The 22474-nt window shown below is 44.1% G+C and overlaps 1 long non-coding RNA gene across 2 annotated transcripts in view; it reads right to left on the bottom strand.

Annotated features, from left to right (window-relative positions):
* Positions 1 to 623: 623 nt before the first annotated feature.
* LOC106902707 overlaps positions 624 to 22474 on the bottom strand; it is a 29811-nt gene continuing 7960 nt past the window's right edge. Inside the window, exons 1-5 of one of the 2 annotated variants that reach the window (XR_001414563.1) lie at positions 22354 to 22448; positions 9772 to 9873; positions 2625 to 2747; positions 1506 to 1623; positions 624 to 763 (exon numbers count right to left, since the gene is read on the bottom strand). This is a non-coding gene — a long non-coding RNA (uncharacterized LOC106902707). Of the gene's footprint in view, positions 764 to 1505; positions 1624 to 2624; positions 2748 to 9771; positions 9874 to 22353; positions 22449 to 22474 lie in introns of those variants that run through there. The other variant, XR_001414564.1, reaches the window with a different exon arrangement.

The following is a 22474-nucleotide window of genomic DNA, read 5'->3' as shown; positions in this document are numbered from 1 at the left end:
CCAAACAAAAGAAGAAAAAGCCTAAACAAACCCAAGGTTTTCTGTTTCTCCCTGAGCCAAGTAATCCCTTTGATTACATCTAATACCTGCCAAAACCCAGATGGTATGCCCACCCATCTCACAGTGTGATAATGCCACATTGTGAAATCTACCCATTAATATTAATTGTCAGCTAGAGAATCTGTCTGAACTACTAAAGCTTGAGGTTGCCTTGAGAAAGCAGGGCATGATTTAGCAGGGATTTTAAGATAATTCTTATTCTTTCGTTTTCTATCTAACATACATAGAATGTTAAACAACAGCCCTAGAATGCGATTCCAATTTATGCCTCTCACAAATCTGGTCTTAAACCACTGAGTATTTGGGGTCTCCACCTACTGACCAAAATATTAGCTTAAATTGCTGGGGGTGTGCAGGCTCCACATAGGTGCGCTGTACTGCACTGACTGAATCCTGACTCCCTGCTCAAAAAAATGTGCCTTACCATGCACATGTGACTTTTCTTCTTTCTTTCCATCGCTTCCCAAATACCCTCTCAATAATGGATTTGGTAATCCTTGAGAATTACTAGAGAAGTCTTTTGGAAAGTTTTTTTTTTTTTTTTCCAATTTATTATATGCATTGTAAACTCGGTGGTTGAAGATAGTGGAGAAGGAAAGGGGAAAAGATTAGGAAAAAAAGGTGATAGTAGACTGATGGACCTGCTCTTTTCAAATTTTGAGGAACTACAGCTGAGGTTGAGACGAAAAGGTTCCCATATCCTCTGAAAAGAGAGAAAGAGAAAGAAGTGTGTGTGAGAAGAGGTAGAATGAATAGGTATCAGCATATATCATATTAGCTCTTGCTGGCTCATTTCAAGCCCAGTTTTCAGAATAATAGTAGTCATTATTTATTATAACACTGGGCTGTTGTCATTCATCTGTAGGCCTAAAACCATCTTGGTTTTAGACTGATTGCAGCTCTGCTGATGTGCAAAAAAGTAACCATAGGACCCTGCTGTGGCTAAGACACTGCCACAGAGGCAGAGGATGGGCTCGGACAGCACTGAACTGTCCAGGAAAGCAGGGATAAATTCTGATGTATGCTTGTCGTGGTTTCAGCCAGGATAGAGTTCTCAAAATGGCAGCAGCTCATGGCCTGTCACTAAATATCACCGATTTTACCTGCATGAGGGATGAGCTGTAGATGTTGGACCTGAAGACATAAACGTTTGTGTTTCAGCCCCTAGTCAAGAGGCTTTGGTACCAATCTCTAGCATAGATGCTATATGTACTAGTGGCTCGATGGAGGCTGGCACTTCTAGGATAGAGTAAAAAACTTATGCAAACAAGACTGTGGCAAATCTACTGGGGCCTGGAAATTCAGGTTCCAAAGTCTATTCCGTTCTTCCCTCATTCCTTTGCATCTGGCTATTCTGCAGCAATTTAGGTAATAAGGTTCTTTGAAATGGGAACAGTCAGACATATAAATATATGAATACGTAAATCAGATTTGTGTTATCAGACCTTCATATCAGTATAGGTGTGCATGAGGATGTGTTTCTTTCTTTGTCATTTTTCTTCCCACCGAAAACCTTTGTGGCTTGCTTGTCTCCTTGGAGCAGGACCTGGGTCTCTCAGGACCCTACCAAAAGAGGGTTTTGGTTATTTTTTGACAGTCATGACTCTTTAGAAAGATATAAACCGCACTTACCCAACATCACCAAGAAAACACATTGTCATGGGCTTCATAGAATGCCTGAAAATCTGCATTGCTTTCCCAAGAAGCTGCCACCACTAGCTCTTATGTCACAAACAGCCAGCCTGGGCCTGCTCTGTGTTACTTTCGCATCCTTTCTCTGGTATCAGCTGAGGGACACCAAGAAGAAAGAGATGTGAAATAAAAAGTGGAACAAAGCACCCCTTTCCTGCCACCGCTGAAGCTGGTGGCAAGAGTCCTGCTGACTTCAGCAACACTAATGTTGTTAAGAATAGGTCCACACTAAATTCACTGTTGTGTCCATAGCTCGTGTAAACTTATCTTGACTTAAAACGTGTGTGCACATGTACGGTGAGGGGAAATGTACAGTTTTTGGCAATTGAAAGTTTAATCAAAAGGCCATTTTTCCTGTCTGTTATTTTTGGGCCCAGCCTCCCGAGGGTCAGCCTGATGACATTTCATGCTGCTTCTAATCAATTTTATGCCAGGAAGCAGTGTGAGAGCTGACTACCAGAGAGCTGGAGTGGCGTGGAGCTCAGCACTGGGAACGGAGCTGGAAAAATATGTTGGGGATTTTGGGGCATAAACAAATGTTTCCTAATCTGGACTGCAACTCTGTCAGGCATGTACTGACAAGCAAATGTCGATTGGAGCTGAAAACCAGCAGGTTCTACTACAGTGTAACCTGTAAATCCACATCTTGACAGGCATGTTGTGGTACGCAGAGCTATAGTCTTCGGGAAATATGGTAACACAGAAATCAGATCATGGAATCAAATAGTGTGATTATCACTGCTTTTTTGCTTTGTATAGCCAAAGGAAGTAGGTAGTAGTTTGTACTCATTATTTCCTATGTGATTGGTTAGATCAGATGAGTTTTTTTGGAGCTTGCAGCCCCGGAGGACTAAATGATTTTGAAGACAGACCTTTTTTACCCTGTCCTGTTTCTCCCCAATATCCTTTCCATCCTGTGACTGTCTCTTCCGTGGCTGGGCAAACACAGGTATGTATGTGCTCACTCCTGAGTGCTCTGTTCCTTGTTTCACGCACTGTATAGAGAAACACATGGGAACCACATATAAGAAGAGGAAGAACTAAGAGTAGCGGGATCAGAGCTGGAGCAAGACTTAGCAGCAGGGCTGGGAAGACTGAATTTTGCTGCCTCAGCCATGAGATCTTGGAACCAGGCTTGGTGAGCTTGGAGCTGTTAGAGGTTGGACAGTGGGGAATAGCTGCTGCTGTCAGAAGGGAGCTGCTCTTCCAACCTGAGCTGCAGCAGCCACCCCAAACACTCATTCTGTGGCAGCAACAGGAGCAGTAACCCTGGCTCCAGGGGACTTGACAGACCCTCACTGGTTGCTGTTGTAGTCAGCTGCTTGTCCTGTCCCTTGAAATACAGGAAACTGTATTTATCTGGAAGATCCTTAGAATATCAAGAAGATTCTGCAGGAAATATGGTGGAGCTTGGTACTCACACTATGCAGAGTGCTTTTGGCATGTGTGAAATTTCTGTTTATGGGGATTTCTAGCACGTTTGCAGTCATAACGTGCAAACAGCACAGCTCCATGTGCTGCACTGATCTCTGCCTTTCAGGTAGATTATCCCTACACAGTTCTCAGTAGAACCCCTAGGCTCAAGACGCCCTGTTAAAATAGCAACATATTGCTTCCATTGTATGCAGTTGTGACTCTTCCTACATCCAGGGCTGGTGCTTTTGACCAACAGTTCTTATTTTCTGAGGAGAGGTTTCCCTCAGCACAGGCAAAACTATTAGGAACACTCACTGCCTGTATTGGCAGTAAAGGATCTGCAGGATGCCGAGCGGCTGACTTGATCCCAGGGCTCATTTCTGGAGTAAGGAGTGAGATTCTTGAAGAGTTAATAGTGGGCAGTTTGGGATGGAGCTCACCACGCGGCATCTATTTTTAAAATTAACTATTTAATCTGGCAGGGAAGAGGTAAAAGATTAATTTTTGTTTCAGTGTATAAATGCTGCTCTTAACAGTAAATCTGAGGAGTGTTATCATTGTAGCCCACCCTGAAGGGCATCTTTTTAGTGATCAAATAGCAGAGTTCTGATGGTTTGAGCTTGGGCTTTTCTCAGTTTAAGGAATTACTGATCTGCCCGCTCCTCTTGCAGAGCTAAGCTGGGAGAAAGCATCATGTTCCAGCATTTCAAGCTGCTTTAGTGCCAAGTATTAGACCAAACTTAACCTTCATCAGCAGTTGAATCTAATGGTGTGGTTCTGTAGCTGATTTAAATCAGTACTGCACTGGTTTGCTCTCTTCTCCGCCCTGCAGCTGTGTGCTCTTGTTTGCTGCTTCTGGTGCTCACCTCTCCCTTTGCTTGCTCGATACAGTTTGCTGCTGCTGAAACCAGCAGAAAACCATCTTGGCAAAAGGTAGCAATTTTTTTTTTTTTCTTGGCTTTAAGAGCTGAATGAGGTCAGCAAGGTGGCGGTGCCAAGCCTGAGCTGGAAGCATCTCTTGTGTGGACAGGTGTGATTCCACACGATGGGTGAGCCACCCTAATAACTCACCAGTGCTGGGAAAAGTGTTCCCAGAAGTGGTGTGGTGCCACCCCTGTAGATGGTGGACTTGGCCAGCCTGTGGAGTCACAGCTTTCCATATGGAGATTCCCAGAGGATTCCATGTCACGAGCCCCAGTGACTTGCCCAAGATTACCAAGACAGATGGTGCTAGAGCCAAAATCCCAAACTAACTGCAGTGAAACAGAACCTCATTCTTTTCTGTAGTTTAAATGAAAAATTTATTTTGATTAACAGAACACAAAAAGGAACCTCATGCACCTTAGAATAGAGGTACTTGGAAAGCGACATCCTGGACTAAGGTCTTTTTTTCCTAGCAGCTTTTGTTCAGGTTGAAGTGCGACAGTAAACCACAAAACACAGATTTTTAGCCCATGGGAAGGGATGCAGTTCTCCTGAACTTCCACTGGGCTCCTCTGCTGTTACAGTCAACAGAAGTGCCAATTAAACGCTTCCTAGTCTGAAGGGAGCTAGTTTCCAGTTGAGATCCCAGCCTGTAGGCTCAGTATTGTTTCTGTCCAGAGGTCTGTATCACCAAAACTGACAGGTGTCACAGGGGTTACCCTGTTCTTAGTACTGTTTTGGATTTAAAAAAATCCTGAAATATTAAAAATATCTGAGAAGAAAAGGTGTTTCTTATATATTGGAAATCCTGTTACGTGGCACCGTTCTGTTTTCCAGGCTGTCCAGATGATAGGTTATGGATGATACTGAAGCTCAGAATTATACAATGACTATTGTGTTAGGCTTATTCAATGAATACAGTGCCCTCTGGTTGAAGCAGGTTTCTTTTCTTCTTCATGTTTATTTCACGCCTAAGTGAAGTAAGACCTTAAGTTTATGTATTCTCTCTATATAAATATTCCCCTGTTTTTTTAAGTGTTCATGAAAAATGTGACAAGATGTCCAGCAAGGTCACAAACAAAAGCATAAATAGCTGCAATTTACCATCAGTAGTTAGCAAACAAGATACCCTCGAGGTAAGGAGGCTGATAAAAAGAGGGCAGAGATGTATTAAAGATGCATTATTTGGGGGTCTATGGATATAATTTAGGCTTCACAACAAGGTCAGACTGATTTAATTCTCTCTGCAAAGGTCAGTCTGAGGCCTGGCTGTACTAACCTCTGTGCTCTCCATCTGTCTGCACTCCAAGCCAGACACTTTCAATAGGTGATTGTGTGTTCATGACTGGATACAAACACATTGAAATTACCTCCAGGTCTGGGCCTCTGAAAGTGTTTACTCGGAGCCACCGCTGACCCTGGAGTAGCTGATACCTATGGAACTTTATACTTGGCTGCTGCTTTGAAGTGTTGTGAAGAACATCTGATATTTGCGATTTCCTAATGTTGCAAGTGCCGATGAGTATTCAGCTTTATAAATGCGTCACTGTAGTGTCATAAACTTTTTATGCAGGTTTACTCTATGACCCTTGAAACATTTATTTTTTTTTCAGCACTGGTAAAAATATAATAAAGTAAAGGGTGAAAAAAAAACCCAAACCTTGCAATATTCACTTTCTCTAAAATGAGGAAAAATGAAGAAACCAGTGTTTGTGGACATCTTTATTTGATAGTCCAGGTCTTTTAAAAATCTTCTTCCATAAGCAGGGAATTCTTTAAAAATAATTGACAGGACAAAATAAATATGCAATGTGGGGTATCTGTTAGTCATTTTCTTGCTGCTTTTTTCACTTCATGCTAAACATTTCTGAATTCTCTTTTCATTTTAAGTAGGAAAAGGGTTTATTAATCTGAATGCAGCAACTAGAGAAAATGAGGCTATTGAATGCTTTGAGCTTTCAATAAATGTTTAGCTCACTGAAATAGCCACACACGGTAAATGGCACTTGCTTTAATGAAAAAAGACCTGCAAGTTTAGTGGAAGATACACTTAATTTTAAAAGGAGTAAAAGACCTAATTTTTACCTGCATGATTTGGACTAAAAGGAGGTTATTAATTGATGCCTCTTTCAGTTTAGGTAGAGGGTATAAAAGTAAAATTATATAAAATGGCATGAAATAATTGAATGTACTATGCTAAAACCCAAAACAAACAAAAAAGGCTCCATGCGGTGCTCTTTCTCTCTGAGGTACTATAAGTCTTCCTTAGGTACAATGCTAATATGCACCTGGTTTCAGTAATTATTTTACATTCATACAGTAAACAGATAGTTTTAAAAGTAAAAAAGGGTGATCCATTCTTGAACCAACAAAATCCTAATCAAGGATGCAACTCTGTGTCCACAGAGTATCTCATCCTCTGTTCTCAAGCCTGCCTACTGTAAAATCACCTAAAAGAGAGAACTGTGAGAACAATAATACAGATCATAACAAAGTAATCTTAAGTCAGATTTTCAGATTTCTACCTGTATTTCTCAGATTAAATAACACCTCTGGTAAACAAATTCTGATCTTAAATGATAAAGACTTTTTTTTTTCCCCCCAGGTATGTTACGAAATCAGCTATTGCTCTTGTGCATGATGTGTGCTGATGAATCAGAGATAATATTTGGCTCGTAAGGCTGTTTCAGTGGCCCAGCTTTCTGAAATTAGATGAAGGCAGGGAGAGAATATGTGCAGAGATCACAAAAATATTTAGGAAAGCGGTACAGTGTGGAACTCTATTTTTTTGGAGTGCTTGATGCCTGACCCAGATGCTCATATGCACAAGTGTGGCTGCACACACACCCACATACACACTTCCGTTTACTTTCTAAGAGACTGCACTGGTGGCCAGCTCACCTTTTCACTAGGTTCAAGGGTTGCTGGAACACCACCTCTTTTGAAAAGTGTGCTGCTGTGCTTGGATCAGCCACGTGGAAACGAGACAAGGAGTCACCCCCCTGTGAGGGAACACACCGCCTTTGTGGGGTCCTGTCTCCCACTGGCTGAAGGAGCTGGTATGTGAACTTGGGCTCTTTTAACTGACTAGGTATTTTTAGAGCAATTATTATTTGTGGTATTGTTGTCTAGCTACAGGAGTATTAAGGTATTCATTACACCAACTGTTTGCTTTAAAATACTTTGCAGGTGAGCTTTTATTGCTCAGGAATGGTGCCAGATGGACAGTCCTAAGGAACAAAGTCCTCACACTATCTGTAGAACAGGTATGGCACAAGCAGTGGCACATTAAATTTTCCTCCTCTATCTCCCTCTGCTACCAGCCTTATCTCAGGAAGGACAAGCTCAGGAGGAAGAGGGCACCCCAGAGTCTGTGCCTCTTCAGAGAAATGAATATTAGATCTGCCTGTTGAGGTGACAGATTTGGAGACATATTTGATTCACGTCCCTGGGGCTTCTCCCAGAGGCTACTTGTGATCGGGCTCTTGGCAACGTCTTAAAGCATCCTTCCTAGAAGAGGAGACAATTTCTGGAGCAGTTTTTGTCTATTGCATGAATCCACACCAAAAAGGCTTTACAAATGTTTCTGATTCCAGCACCTAGAGCTTTAATATACCTTTTTGAATCAGTTCTATCCCTTCAGTTAGGGAAGGGGCACACTTTCCAACAGAGACTGAGCACTGATGAGGAGCTAGTAATGTCCATCCTTGTGCCAATACTGTAAGCAGAACAAACTAACCTGTTGTGCGTGGTTCCTTAATGACAGTCCCAGTGCTTTGTTTGCATCTCACTTAGAGTGGCATACAGATTATCAGATGTCTGTTGTGGAGTGCTTTGTAACACAGAGGCACTGTCCTACATGCTTTCCATCCCAAAGTCTGTCTGGCTTCTTGCTTTCCTGAAAAAGCAAGCTCAGGACAGGATGAAAATGCCACCAGCCTTGTCAGCTCTGGGGAGATGTGCTCATCTGCCTGCCTGACGTACCGTTTTCCAGAAAGGCTTAGTAGGGGTCTAGGCTTTAGGCTAAGAATGGCTTCATTTTAGAATGGAAACACCGACAAACCCTTAATATTACAATATTGGTAATATTCACCATAGTGTGATGTTCTGCTGTGGCAAATTCTTAATTGGGGAAGGACCACTCGAAGTACAGTGCAGCTTCTTGTGTTCTGCACACTTGAAAAGGAAAACGGAACTGGGGAGTCTCATAAGAACATAAATTTTTTTCCTCAGGGTGTTCTGGGTTGGCCTCACACTGCACTCTTAGGGGCTGTAGGAGTTTAAGGGTTCAGGCTAACCTCATCTCAAAGAGCACATTTTGTCCTTTGAAACAAGAAAATCTTGTGCCATGGAAATGGGCAGCTACTTTTTGATCATGCAGTCATAGCATTTTTCATGTGTGAGACATGACATGCTCTGTCAAGCCACTGTATTCAAACTTCCCCTAATGTATTTCATTTTTATTAGCGACGAAGGACAGGTGATTTGAATCTTATTACTACAGGGTGATCTGTATGTGAGGTGCAGAACACCTAGGCGTGCGGTATGATCCAGCTATTGCAATGAGCTCACATGCTTTGCATGTAAATCTCGAGGCAGTTTGCTGTACCCAGCCATGCTAGGGGCATTGGTGGCAATTACAATGTGAAGGGTATGGGCCACTTTAATGCCATCATATCTCCCTTTCCCATTGTTAAGTTTTAGATTCTCCCCTTACTGTGTATTTATACTCCTGCTAATTTCCAAGGGAGCAGAAAAGCCGCTCCTTGTATTGTTAATTATTGTTAAGCAGTGCTTTTGAGAAGTCAGTCTTTCCGGGAGGAGAAAGCATCAGGCATTAGGAAGATGAAGACAATTTCTGCATTGCAGAATTACTATCTAACACGTGTCTGTCCTGTGGGATGGAACTGTAACAATTCACAGCTCTCTTGTCCTCGTGCTCCTTACGAAACTCACTCCAAGTCAAGATCTTCCAGTTCCTGTCTTCCACGTGCCTGAACCTGGCTATTTGGTTTGAATGGCTCCCTGCACTCCAGAAATGCTCTCCCTTCTGATCTGTAGCTGGTAGGAGCAGAGTGTTTGGTGCAGGTTAGCTGAGCTGCTGCTAGACAAGAAATGGAATAAACAGGTTAAAAAAAAAAGTCTGGGTTCACAGGTGCAAAGAAGGTGCATAAAGCTGAAGGACAGCAAAGAAACAACTCTAGTGGAGTAGGAAAAAAGATAAAGATGTTATTTTGTTCTTTGCATTGCAGTTTTTGTGTGGTGAGATGAGTCTTGGGGAGCAGCAGCTGCCAGTACGGGTGGTTTCCCTAAGTGCTCGCAGGGAGTCCTGCTCCCGGCGTAGATAGGGCAGGCACTGCCCTGCTGTGGGGCCTTTCTCCTGGGGTGAGCAGAGCTGATTTCAGAGCGTGGCCTCCACAGCACTTAGGGAGGTCACCGAGTTTGCAGGCACTGAAGGAATGTGCTTTTGGCATTGGCAAAGCTTGATACCAGAGGAAGCAGTTCTGTTTGGTTCCTCGGTTTTTCTCTGCAAAAAGGGGGCAGGAAGAGGACAAAGATGAATTTATCTTTCCACGGACACTAGCGATGCAAAGTGCTACATAAAAGCTGGGTAGCATAAACTCTTCCCTCTTCCCCTCCCACGCAGAGAACCAGAACAAGTTACATACGATGCTTTACCCGTATTTTGATGTCTGAAGGCATGCACAGATCTCAGGCTAGCTCTCTATCAGGGACAGTTTCCAGAGTATGGTGTGGGAAGCAGGATCAAACTTTTAATCCCTGAAATTAAAAAGGACATCTTGTTTAATGGAGGGAAAACTTTGAGACATTTGCAGATAATTAAAAGAAACAGCACTTAACAATGCGGACAAAGTCCTGACCTGAAGCGTGATGATCTGTACAAACACCTTTCGTACAGCTAGAAGTTTATAGTGTTCTGCAGTGTTGTTTATGTTACTATAAAATAAGGTGAGAAAATATATTCAGTTACTTTCTGTTTCCCCCCATTGAGCAGATGGCAATTTATAGCTCAAATTGTTTTTTAAGCCATTTCACATTTTACTAATAAGTACAATATGCTTTTCAACAACAAACCACACTTAGGCACTTGTGCAGAGGTTACATGATTGCTCAGGTAGCTCAGAAAGCAAAGAATTTATGAATCCTGTTGCATTTTAAGGGTGACTGTTTTCCGGTTACTTCTCACGTGGTGGAAAGCACAAGCTAAAAACTCTCCTACTTCTTGTTTCAAATTAGTTCTAATTTTGGAGGCCACAAATAATACAGCGTGCGTCCCTTAACCGCCTAGATTTGAGAGTGTTTCTACCAGCTACGTTCCTGGTAGAACAAGCCACGCTTTTTAAGGAGCTGAATATTCTTTATATTTGAAGTGTATAATCATATGTGTAGATGGCCATTAGGAAAAGCAAAGAAATATTCAGCAGTTCTATTTTGGGAAGTTTTGGTGCTTTAGAATGAAAACTGTTAATACTGCGCATATTGGAAAATTCTCACTGTTGCATTTGTGGTTTTATCAAAACCTGTTCAATTATTTGAGTGCAGAAATAAGGAAGAGTGTTTTTTTATTATTAATTGACACTCATTTTTAGCTGGCATGTGGTGGCAGGTCCTCCAAACAAACGTGAGACACAGATTAAAGCTGAAAGTTTTGGAAATGTTCTAAATCTTTGTAGTATTGCAGGAAGGAAGTGTAATATTAAACTGACAAATTGAATATATCTATTTTTTTCACTGTAATTCACAGTTTCTTCCTATTATTTTTTACTACCCGTGGAGATAAAGCAAAACAAATTCCTCAAAACAGATAGAAATATATTTCCAGATACCTTTTCCCATTAAGTAATATATCTCTCTTATACATATGTACTGTCAAATATCTATCCATGCCTTTTCTGCACTGCATCTACAGCCAGAAGTGTTGGCTATGCAAATATTGCAGAACCGACTCTTGCCATATGTGCCGTGTGCCTGGCTATAGATACGCAGGAAACTCTATATAATAATTAGAGTCTGCATATATTATCTTGTAATTATAATTTTACATAATCTGTTATATAATCTCAAGGCTGGTCTGCGATGAGAAAAATCTGGTTATGTCGGAATTCTTAGGAAGAAAAAGAAAATAATTGCTTGTACACGTCCTGGCAATGGAGGAGCAGGCAAGGCTATGAAATCCCGGGGTATCTGTCAACGGGAAAAGCCACGCTGGCTGTTCCTAAAAATTGTACCTCGCACCCTAGGAGCGAAGAGGATGCCTCGGCAGCATCGCTTCTGCTCCAGCTCCCTGCTCCGGAGGGAATGGGGGGAGCCTGGAGCGCTCCGGCCCCGCAGCCCGGCGGGGGCTGGCTCCCTAAACACCCCCCCAATTAAAAAATAATCATCCTGACAGCGGCAGCCGGGCAAAGCCGCCGGCGGTCGCGCTTGGTCGGGGGAGGGAAGGGGGGTGCTTCCACTTGGAGGGGCTGGGGGAGAGTGGGGAGCGGGGAGCCGAGCGCCAGCGCGGGGGAGAGGAGAAGAAAATGAAGCAGAACTAGGAAGATGACAAAGTGGCGAGCGCTGATTTATTGCGGGAGCCTCCGCTCGTTTCCAGCGATTGAGAGGCGGCCCCGGCCCCCGCGTTTAAAAAAAAAAAAAAGAGGGGGGGGGGGGGGGGGGAAGCCCCCAAACCAAACCACAAACACAAAGTAAATCAGATTAAATCGCCAGGCATTCATTCCCAATAAACAGCAAGCTTTATAATTTCCAGGTGTTGGGGAAAGCCGTTGTCTTATAGTTTATAAATGCCTGCTGGGGGGAGGGAGGGGGGGGAGAAGCTTTGGAGGTGAATGAAATATCAAATCACGAGGCTCTATGTAGATTTATGATTGCATAAGAGGCTCGATCATTTCCATATATTGAAATGTGCTGTCCTTTCCGCGACTGCCCAGCCCTTGGAGGGAGAGAGACGCTCGATTCCGCCTTGATCAATGCTGACTGTGAAGCAAGGAGGAGGAGAAGGGGGGGACCAGGCTGGCACCAGATGGAGCAGGGTCTAGGGAAAGGTCAAGGTTAGCTCAGGCTGCTATTGAATCGGTTGCAGCCTCACAGATAGATCTCTGCCTCGGAGGCACCCACTGGGGCTTCTCAGAATCAAATCTAATAGAAAAGGCAGTCACAGAATGAAATCGCTTCATCTGAATGCTAAAATTGTTATTAGGCTACATTAGAGAGATACTGAGCACGTGATTACCAAAAAAGGAAGCATGCCTAGCAGTTTGCAACTGAAATAAAAGCTGTGAATATGTTGATACCATCGGCAATGTGCAAGGATAATAGATAACAGGAGATAGGGGCAGGGAGAGATGTGTGTGTGCGTAACTAACAGATTAACTATCAATGTGTATGTATATATCTATATACAATTATTTGTGTTCCTGTCTGTGTGGGGGTATATTTGTACGTAGGCAGATCACGGCACTTGACTTCTTGCGCGTCCTGCAGCGGCTGTGGTCCTCAGCACTCTGAGGACCTTTGCTAATTGATTTGGACGGCAGCTTCCGACCAAGAAGTGGGAACTGACATGGAGGGGAAGTTTGTTGGTGGGTCCTGGCAGGACACCACCTGCAGTCACCCTCGACTGGCGTTGCGCTGGTGTGCCGTCACTTGCATTTTTGGTTTTAAGTCCTCGTGGAGGCACGGAGCTGAGGTGGTGTTTGAGGCCTCTCTTTTTCTATCTTGTCTCGGGCAAAACTTTCTGTGTGAAACGCAATGAGGCGCACACATGTGTACACACCCCGCACACTGGACACAGGAGCATGACGCAAGCACACAGTTACATGTTTGGAGCAGTGCTGCTGCCAGCTGGCTTTCAGAGATCAAAGTGAGCTCTTCCCGGTTACCATCTCCTCCACATTAATGATTCTTTAACCTACAGCACAGCAGTATCTTAAAGAAAGATTTAGTCTTGTAAAATAAATGCCGGCTACACTAGATTAAACATGATGACTGCACTCTAAGGGTTAATAAATTTAGAATTAACAGATCATCCCAGCTTGATACAGCTACTATAGATGATTTAATATGCAGCCTAAGCAGGTTGACAGTCAGCTCACAGATGCAGATAAGATCAAACAGTCTCTTGATTCAATAGATTGAATGGTTGTACTGAGTGTCTGGAAGGTGAGTGACAGTACGTATATGGCAGGGGTTCTGGTAAAGAACGGCTTCGATTCCCCACTGCTGTGCACTGCACTGGTTTTCCTTTTCTAGCAGTCAACCTTTTCCAGCAATCAAACCTGGAGTTAACATGAAAAAAAAAAGTCTCAAATATAGTTCAGGAGAGTTATTTGAAGTTTTCAGTAATGAAAAGCTGTACGCTTTAATCGCAATCACCATTACTATTAGCAGTCTGCACTTCAGATTCCTTCTCCGCAGACAAGGCCATTGCCACCCACTCTGTCCCACAGGGAGTCTCATCTGTCCACAGACTCTGTCTGTCTCTCCATGCTAGTCCCCTTCCTTGGCAGACCTAAATCCACAGAAAGAAGGTATTTCAGAGGCAGAATGACCTTGCCCAAGTCAGCCGCTAGGGCTTGGTGAGTTCAACCTTGTCCTAACGTGGTCTGCTGGCCAGAGACTTCAGCCATAGGCAACCTCTCTAGGTGCGGAGTGACGAAGACAATTCCCCCACTCTCTATCTCAGCTCTCTTGCCTTTCTGGTTTAAAAGTTTATGCCTGTAGTAACTCTTCTGTGGTTTATGTTTTCCTTCTTGCTCTCCTATCCTATTTAAATGGGAATGTAAAACAGTTCTTGTGGAGGCTGGTGAGCAATGAGATGACAGAGTGGTCTCTAACATTTTTTATTATTTGATCAAGAGTAAAAGCTCCGCCTGAACCATTAGATTTTACCGTATGAATACGTTTCCAGGCAAATTTAAAAATGCATATTATGTATTCAATAGACCATCACAGGTCTGAGTTCTGTCTTATTGTGTTATATGGGGCCACCACCATACCAATATGAATATTTGCGCCAGTTACTGCACATCTGAATGCTTATAAATTAGCTGTATTGTTTACTTTGGTGGGGCTTTTTTGTTTGTTTGTTTGTTGAATGCTCAAATGCCCAGTCCATGATTTTGATAAATGCCCCACAAACTGTTGGTGCAAGAAGCAACATTGATTTGAATTTAACAGCAGGGCAAACGCAGAATCCAGACAAGATTGCTTTTTCTCTTTGTGATTTTTAAAATGTTCTCATGTGCTTTTGCAAATGTTTGAACGTGAATTATACTTTAATTTGGAAACCAGTGATTCCTTTTAATCTCTCAAATGCCGAGTTAGAAAGGGGAGGGCCGTAATATGTGTTTCAGACAACAGATCCATACCTGAGCGTCCCCAGATTTTCCTGAGTAGCTTTGCAACCCTACACGAGGACGAGCCAGCCCTTTCCCCACCCCGCACCTAGGAGCACCCCTCAGGTGAGCTGATGGAGACACGACGATCTTGACCTTGTCATTAGAAAGAGGCGGTATCAGACTGCCAGTGCTTCTGGGGGCGAAGGAAGAGGGCTCAAACACCCCTTGCGAGAAAAATGACAAAGTAGCAAAGCCCACAAACACACACACAAAAAGGCCGTGTGAGCATGAGGACACGCAGGCAGGAGTTAGAGAATTAGTGGGAATCCGCGGAGCGCTTCCCTCGCCGCGGTGCCCTTCGCCGAGCCCTGCTGCCGGGGCCCCGCGGAGGCTGAGCCGCGGAAGGGCGCCGAGGGGCGCGGAGGGGCGGCCGGGCCCCGCGGATCCCCCCCCCCCGCGGCGGCGATGCCGCTTCCCAAGGCGGAACCAGCGAAACCAGTTATCTGGCAGCAATTTGCATATTTATGGTGCCTCCTGCCGTTTTCCGTGATTGCTTTACAGGCAGGAAAGGTAACAGAAAAATATATAACCCCCTCTAAAAAAATGGCAAAAAGGCTTATACGTGCACTGAGCTCTGATAGAAGAGTAAGCCTTGTATAGCCCGTGGCAGGGAATTTGTTTACCAAACAGGTTTTTGTCTCAGGATTTGAAGGCAGTTGTGGTTTTGTTTTTGTTTTGTTTTGTTTTGTTTTAAGTTCTGAGGCTGAAGATGTGAGGTCCGTGCTTCTGTGCGAGCTGCTAGAGACAAGCACTGATCATTTCAGGGAAAAATAATTAGCCTCGTCATATTCGCTGAATGTATACATCTAAGGAGGAGGCAATCCTTGGAGAATGGGAAAAGCATTCAATAGACACTTTAAAAGTATAGTGTCATGGTACATATATTTTTTAGTCCCACTCATAAGCAATGTACAAATGTGTAGTACGGCTTTGAATATAAAAGCTAATTAGGTCTCAATAGAGAATAGTTTCATTTTTATTGGCTCTGAGTACGGGGGCTGTCTCAGATACACCTCAGCTTCCAGACGCTTTTGGCCTGCCTTGTAGGAGCTGCCGTGGCTGTGTCCCCATACATCCCTATATGTTCAGATACCTTCAGTTCTGAGTAGCATGAACCAGGGTGCCAGGCTCTCTGCAGCTCACCTCTCCTTCAGAGGTGTTTTCGGTGGCGGGGGGGACCGCTGTGCACATTGCTCCAGCCACACCTAGACCAAATTTCTCCCTGCTGCCAATGGGGAATACTTAGAGACTGGTGCTATGATATGGCCTGTATTTACCCTGCATTTATCTATAGTGCCGATCACCGTAAGGTCTGAGGGTGTCTTATTCCAGCATAGTCAGTCTATGAATCTCTCTCCCCGTGTTTACATCTATTTCTCTCACTCTAGGCACTCAGATGCTGTGAAACTTAATATGACAGGGCAAATTAAAGTCTAAATTGTGAATACATTAATTTCAGTGTGGTAATATCAAACATTGTATGTATTTGTGATTTCTGTATTTAATTTCCCTGGCTTTTTTTTTTTTTTTTTTTTTTTAAATGCTGGGGAATAGTTGCTCACTGAACAATAGCATTAGTACAATAACTCCCCCCAACCCCAGCATTCATACTTAATGCACATCAGCTTTCTATGTAATACTATACAATATACTTGCATGTTATTTTAATTGAGTGAAATCTTATTCATACTGGTGGTGGAAGGCATTCTTTTCACTGCAGTTAGAATTCATACTGTACTGTAAAAATTATATGTGCTGACAATAACAAATGGTGGCAAAACTATCCAAACTGCTCAAAGAAGTGGGCTCTTATCACAGGTTATTCACCACCACTCCCGCTACCTCTCAGCACTGCATCTTTCTGTGCAGCTTTGGGCTATATAATAATATATTCTTCTGACTACAGGAAGGCGCATTAAAATATGATTGTAAGCATTCTAACAATTAAGCTGAAATTTTGCACAGGACAAATATGGCAAAGAAGAAAATCCACAGTAAAGCTGTCCTTATGTTTAAATGCAGAAACAGATCTCTGCTATCTCAACAATTAATTCTTTTTCATCTATGTCCTCACACAAACTATGTCGTGTTCTGCAAAGCACGTGCATTTCTTCTTTGCTAAAGCTAAAAGCTAAACCTAAATGTCATCTGAAATAGTAATATAAAGCGAATATAGAGAATGATGCTTGTGTATGTTAAATTTCAGTTCAATGCCTTCTAAGTCACTAAATGTTGATGCTCTAAAAAGCAATGTAATAGAAGTTATTTACAAAAGATGTTAAGGCACCAATCTAACAGCATGCTTGAGTACATGCCTACTTTAAGCATGTAAGTACAGCTGATGTGGCCAAAGATAAGTATGTGCTTAAGAATTTCGCAGTACCCAAGGCCAAGTGGATTCCTCTGGTAGGGGATATAGCAAGCAGAGTTAGAGGAGGAAAATCCTTTTTTATTGCACTGTCCTTCTCTATTGAAAGCAACTAAATCTTTCCTCATCCTGTGTAGCAAAACTAATTTCTCAATGGAAATAACTTCTTTTTGGCTGCTGATATGGAGTTTCTCAGATTAGTGAATTATTTTTGTTATCCTACTTTTTTTTTTTTTAATTGATTTGAGGTATAGGTGGATTTATTCTTCAAGACAAAATGTTTGCAATTCCTCCTTTTCCTGCCTGCCACGCGCAGAGTGGGGCTTTACAGATTTTCCAGAGAGTTTGAGCCCCTTGGAGCTAATCTTGCACGCAAGTGTGAAAACCTCCTTATGATCCCAATAAGATCTTGTTCATAAACAGCTGCTGTGCTAGAAGATCAGTAGTCGCCCCACATATTTCATTTGGTCAGGATCAAACCAAGTCTGTCTAGCTCTCCTGCCCTTCGCTGATGAACAGATACTTTGGAGATGAAGTGTGACTGTGCCGTTGTCGGACATGCCACTATTTTAAACCTAGTGTTACACGCTGTTTGTTCCTGGTTTGAACCTCACCAAGAGTTTGCCCCTGCAGGGCTGGGAGCCTGGCTTAGCCTTTCCTATTCGTGCAGCTTGCTCATCACTTCTGAATTCAGCTGCCTCTGGCTGGTGGGTGCCATCTCCCCGTGGCCTGAATTGACTGTAATTCTTTACTTGTCCTAAATAGGAATCTCCCCAAACTGAGCAGCTAAAGTCAGAAAATGAACCAAAAAATATGTTAGTGTCAGTGACCCGTCTTCCTGCTGCTCATAGGCTTGAAGATAGTGACCTGCTTAGGTAAATTCCTTGGGATCTTAGCAGTGAATCATAGGAGCAACTTCTCTGTGCTTGTGCCATCAGCAGTTTCTGTGGGGCCAAATACAGTAGCCCCGATGAATGGGAATTTGGATATGTGGAACATCTTGCTGAGGAAAGTCTGGATTCTCATAGTGCTTTGTTTCAACCACAATAAACCTGCAGTGAGAGAGCCCAGTGCTGCAGCCTGGCTTGGTCAAAACTCTTCCTGAACCCAAGGGAGGTGCTGCTCATGAGTTGAGGCGTGCAGCACGGTGTCCCAGCTAAGGAACCATTTGGTGAGGTGGGCTTTGGGAACTTTGTGGGGTCTAGCTCTGAGAACAATCTGTTTGTTCATGGCCTGTGGTTTGTCATTGTTTTCTGTTAGGGTCAAGGAAAATTCCAAGTCTGCTTCTTAACCAACCATACATGCTTGTGATAAAACCCATCTCTGATAAACAAAAGTTTAGAACTTGTGAAAACTGTTATGGAGAGCAATTCTCAGTAAAGTTATTTGTAAAACACAGGGATACTTAAGCTTCGGCTCAATGTTGAAAGTCAAACAGCTCATTCCTTTCAAAGTGATGCCAATGCACACTTGGGTCTCACTTCCACACAGTTTGGAGGAAGAAAAAGCCCAAGAAGGTGAAAAGATTCCAAGAAACTGTTAGAAAAGATAACAGTGACCAATGCTCTGACAGATGTTTTGCTGTCCCTACCTATCCTCACTGCATCTATAGGTAGTTGAGTTGACCTGTATGCTGTACTGTAATGTGCCAGAGCTGTATTTTAGATGGTGGGTTCAGTGAGAACCTTCCCGTCCCAGCATGATGGTTGGTGTAAAGGGGCCTGCCAGATGTGTGACTGGCAGCGCATTGTGATATGGCTGATGTACAAAGCAGACACGTGTTATGAGCTTTAGTTCCCTCCTGTTTGAGGCATTTGTGTTCTCTTTACCTTACACATTTAGGACTCTCTTTTGAGATAGATTTAAGTGCCATTTCTTGCTCATGGTCTCTTATTGGTGTATGGGTACGCATAGATGGGGAAGTGTGGTATGCCCCGCGAACTCCTCTTGGGAGCTCTAGCTTTTATGTGGGTACCTATATATAAGCTGTTCAGTATGGAGCTTGAGAAGAGCTAGAAGTACCAAATTCATACCCTAGATGTCAGTAAAAGAAAAAAACATTAAAACACATTAAAAATCGTTTTATAAAGGTCTGTGAATCAAGCAACGGGTTAGCCAATTATTCATAAGATAATTCCCTATATGGACTGACAGTTTGAGTCCCAAGTTTCAGCTCAATCAAATTTACACAGCCCAAGTTATAACCTCTTCAAGATGGGGATTGTAACAGGAGCGCTGACAGACCTTAACTACTGTGCCTCTTTAGTAACAAAAGCTCAGCTATTTCACTCGTGCGGTGGCTGCTCGTGCTGCTATAATTAAGACTGTATGGATTTGCATTATAGGTCAAGTTCTGGGAGGTTTTAAATGCACATAGTTTAAATGATGTTAGCTTGAAACCTAGGATAGAAACTGTCAGAGGCATGTTACATGTTTACTTATAAAGAGATACATGAATATTAACCATATAAATGACAAATAGCTAAGTAAGTACTTGAGCAGTACAAAATAAAACCAGTTTGGCTGAAATCAAGCATTTGATTAAAAATGAGATTTTATGGGCATTTATTAGTGTCATCCTGTGCCTACCTATGCACAAGCAAAACTGTTTGTATGCTTCAAAGGAGGGTTTTTGCCATTTGAAAGTCTGTTTCCTAAGGGCTTTGTACCATTTATTTTGTAATCATCCCCAGAAAGTCCAGTCAAGGTTCAGGGCTCTGTCATGCTAGGTGCTGTGCAAGCAGAGGCAGGCTGAAATCCCAAACCTTGCTGGAATCCATGGAAAAACTCTCCCCAAGTTCAGGGTTTTATTCTGGGTCCTGCCTAGGGCAAGCTGATAACGAAATCTTGCTGTCACCTGGCACTCAGATGTTTGTGATCCTGCACGGACTCGCTGCTGTGCTTGCTAGTAAGCGCTTGCAAAATCAGAGTTTATTTTGAGCCTTTATTAAAAAGGGAAGGGGGAAAAAAAAAAAAGAGAAAAAGGAAAAGCAGCGTGCCCGAGTTTCTCATGCGGGAATACTAATGCACATACTATTTCTAGAACGTGCAAGTCCTCTGCTCATTCACGGGGAGTCAGCCTGGTATGATAAGAGTTCCACCCACGTTGCCTCCGCCTGATTGAGACTATCAAGACGGTGTCGGAAAGCACCCTGTGCGATCTGCCGTTATATAATGCAGCCCAGCTCCGGAGAACTGGCAGAATTTTGGAATGTGTATTTGGTCCTAATGTTCTGTACAGAGTTGGCAAGTGAGATTCCTGCTCTGAATGACTGACAGTTGGAGCTTCAAAGCAGGAACATTTGCCCACCAAAGTTGCTGAACCTCACCCGCTGCCAAGTCTGTCACTAAATTAGCAGATAGGCAAGGACAGCAGTACCCGGTACGAACTATGACATACTACTTTGCGCCTCTGGTCCTGATCCTGCGTGGGTCCCGATCCTCCCCATACCTGCCCGAGAGATGGAGGAAGGCCGCACTTCCCAGTCTGAAGCAGTTTTATGTCCTATTATACAGCAACCTCTGAGCACCTCGCAAGCTTGAATGGAGGGAGGATCACATTATTATTCAGAGAGCTGAGGCATGAGAAGAGGGATAGATACGTTTTGGCGGATTTAAATGTTAAACTAATTTTTACAGTGTAAATGTTCTCACCTGGGCACTTTGCCCTGCTGCTGCAGGTTACTGGCCCAGCCCCGGGATGGCAGAGTGGGATGGGTGCCCACCTCTGCCCTCAGCTGCTCCAGGACATTAGCTGGGGTCTCAGGGCTCTGGTTCACATGGGATAGATTGAGGCAGGACAGCCGCTCAGCTGACAAGGCAGACCCTTCTCCGAGGCTGGTTTCCCCTTGTAGGCAGCCCGAAAACCACCATGGTTTCAGTGTGTACCTTGGAGTTTGCCCACAAGCAGTGAAGATAGGGTGTTACATTTCTTCTGTCTGACTTTGCTCTGGGGCTGGGAGTCCGTGGCCAAAGAGGAGACGATAAGACATCTGGGGGGGTGACAGCAGCTCAAACCTCTGTAGCAGGATTGAGGGGCATCCTCTGCAGCTTGGGCAAAGGAAGGTTGTGGAGGAAGAGAAGTTGAGGCACAAGTTTGCGTGAATCCTCAAAGCCTGTCTCTTTCAGTGCTAGCTTGGGTTTGTTTTCACCTGCCCTTCTAACCTGCCAGCATTTCTAGGGGTTAGCGGTCAGTATTTGAGCATTTCTAACTGTTTTTAACCGCCACGTTCACTAGCGTCATCGGTGTAAGTTAGCAGAGCGACGCCACCGTGTTACAGGTAGAGAGGGGGCTACAGACGGCTCTCCGTGTGTCAGAGGGGTGCTGTGGTGGCAGTTGTGCTGGAAGCAGGGGGGAGAGGGGACGAGGCAGGAGGAGCGGGGCGCGGGGTGCAGCGGGGCAAGGGCTGCGGGGCAAGGCATTTCCCTGGCTCCCACCGCTCGCCCCGAGCTGCGTGCCCTGGCCCTGCTTTTGCCGCCGGGGCGAGCTCGGAGGCCGCTCACGTCCCGGACGAGCCGGGGACGGTCCCCTTGGGACCGACCCCACCGTCGCCAGCCTCTCCGGCAGCGCCGGGGGCCATCCCGCTCCCCCTCTCCTCACGGTGTCCGGGCACCCGGCAGCTTGCCGGGGGGACCTGGCGGGGCGCGGAGCCCTCCCTCGCCCTGCAGCGCGGAGCGGCGGTTCTGGGGTTACCGTGTGTCGGGGGCGGGGGGGCGGTTAGCCCGGTCCTGCGGCCGGAGGTGGTCCCGTAACCCTCCCCATCGCCAAGGCAGCGCCCCGGCGCTGGGGCTGAGGCTGTAGCAAACTCCCTCGCAAGAGCTGTTTGTTGACCACATTCACGTTCAGAGCCCTGAAGCTAAAAGCACTTTACACCATAAAATAAAAGCACTGTCTTTTTTTCTAAAAGGTTACGTCTGGAGGCCACGCTGCTCATACTTCATACAGAAAACTACTGAAAGGGCTATGAAATCCTCTGTGATTTACACTCCCTCTCAGTGCATTAGGATATAGATCTACTCGACTCTAAAAATACTGTGGAGTTTCTAACCGACGTGAATATATGTGCATTATTTCAGAAAGTCTGTTAGAAAACTTGTCAACACGTTATAAAGCATAAACCAGGACTTGGCCATTAAATACAGAGATCAGAGACAGAATATATACTGCAGGAAGTACTGAGAAAAGTCCCTCCATTCAAAAAAGGTCTATTAGCTAAAAGTTTACACACAATATACACCAAAGGGTTTAGAGAGAGCCCGTGGACCGTAATTACAAGGCATAAATGGAATCAGTAAGGGCTTTACGGTCCCCAACGCAGTTAACTGGGCTGCCAGAAAATAATTTTAATATTGTCATAATTTATTACCCACCGAAAGCCACATCAAGGATTGTAAATATAGTTACTTTGTGTCCACGACTGCTCGTTAAACAGCCTCGTTCCCTTCCCCTAAAAATACAATAAAATACAAACCCACCTGCATTATTAATCTGTGGTTATGCCGTGTTAAAAATGTCTTCTGACTCCTTTTCTTTCTTGAGGTTTGTTATCTCCCTCCAATCACATGACAATGCGAAGCGCGGGGAGGGGGGGGGGGG

This window comes from Calidris pugnax, unplaced genomic scaffold (genome assembly GCF_001431845.1).
Source record: "Calidris pugnax isolate Ruff unplaced genomic scaffold, ASM143184v1 scaffold31, whole genome shotgun sequence".
Classification (NCBI taxonomy): Eukaryota; Metazoa; Chordata; class Aves; order Charadriiformes; family Scolopacidae; genus Calidris; species Calidris pugnax.
Note: the sequence above shows the minus strand (reverse complement) of the source record. Positions and strands in the feature narration are given on the sequence as shown.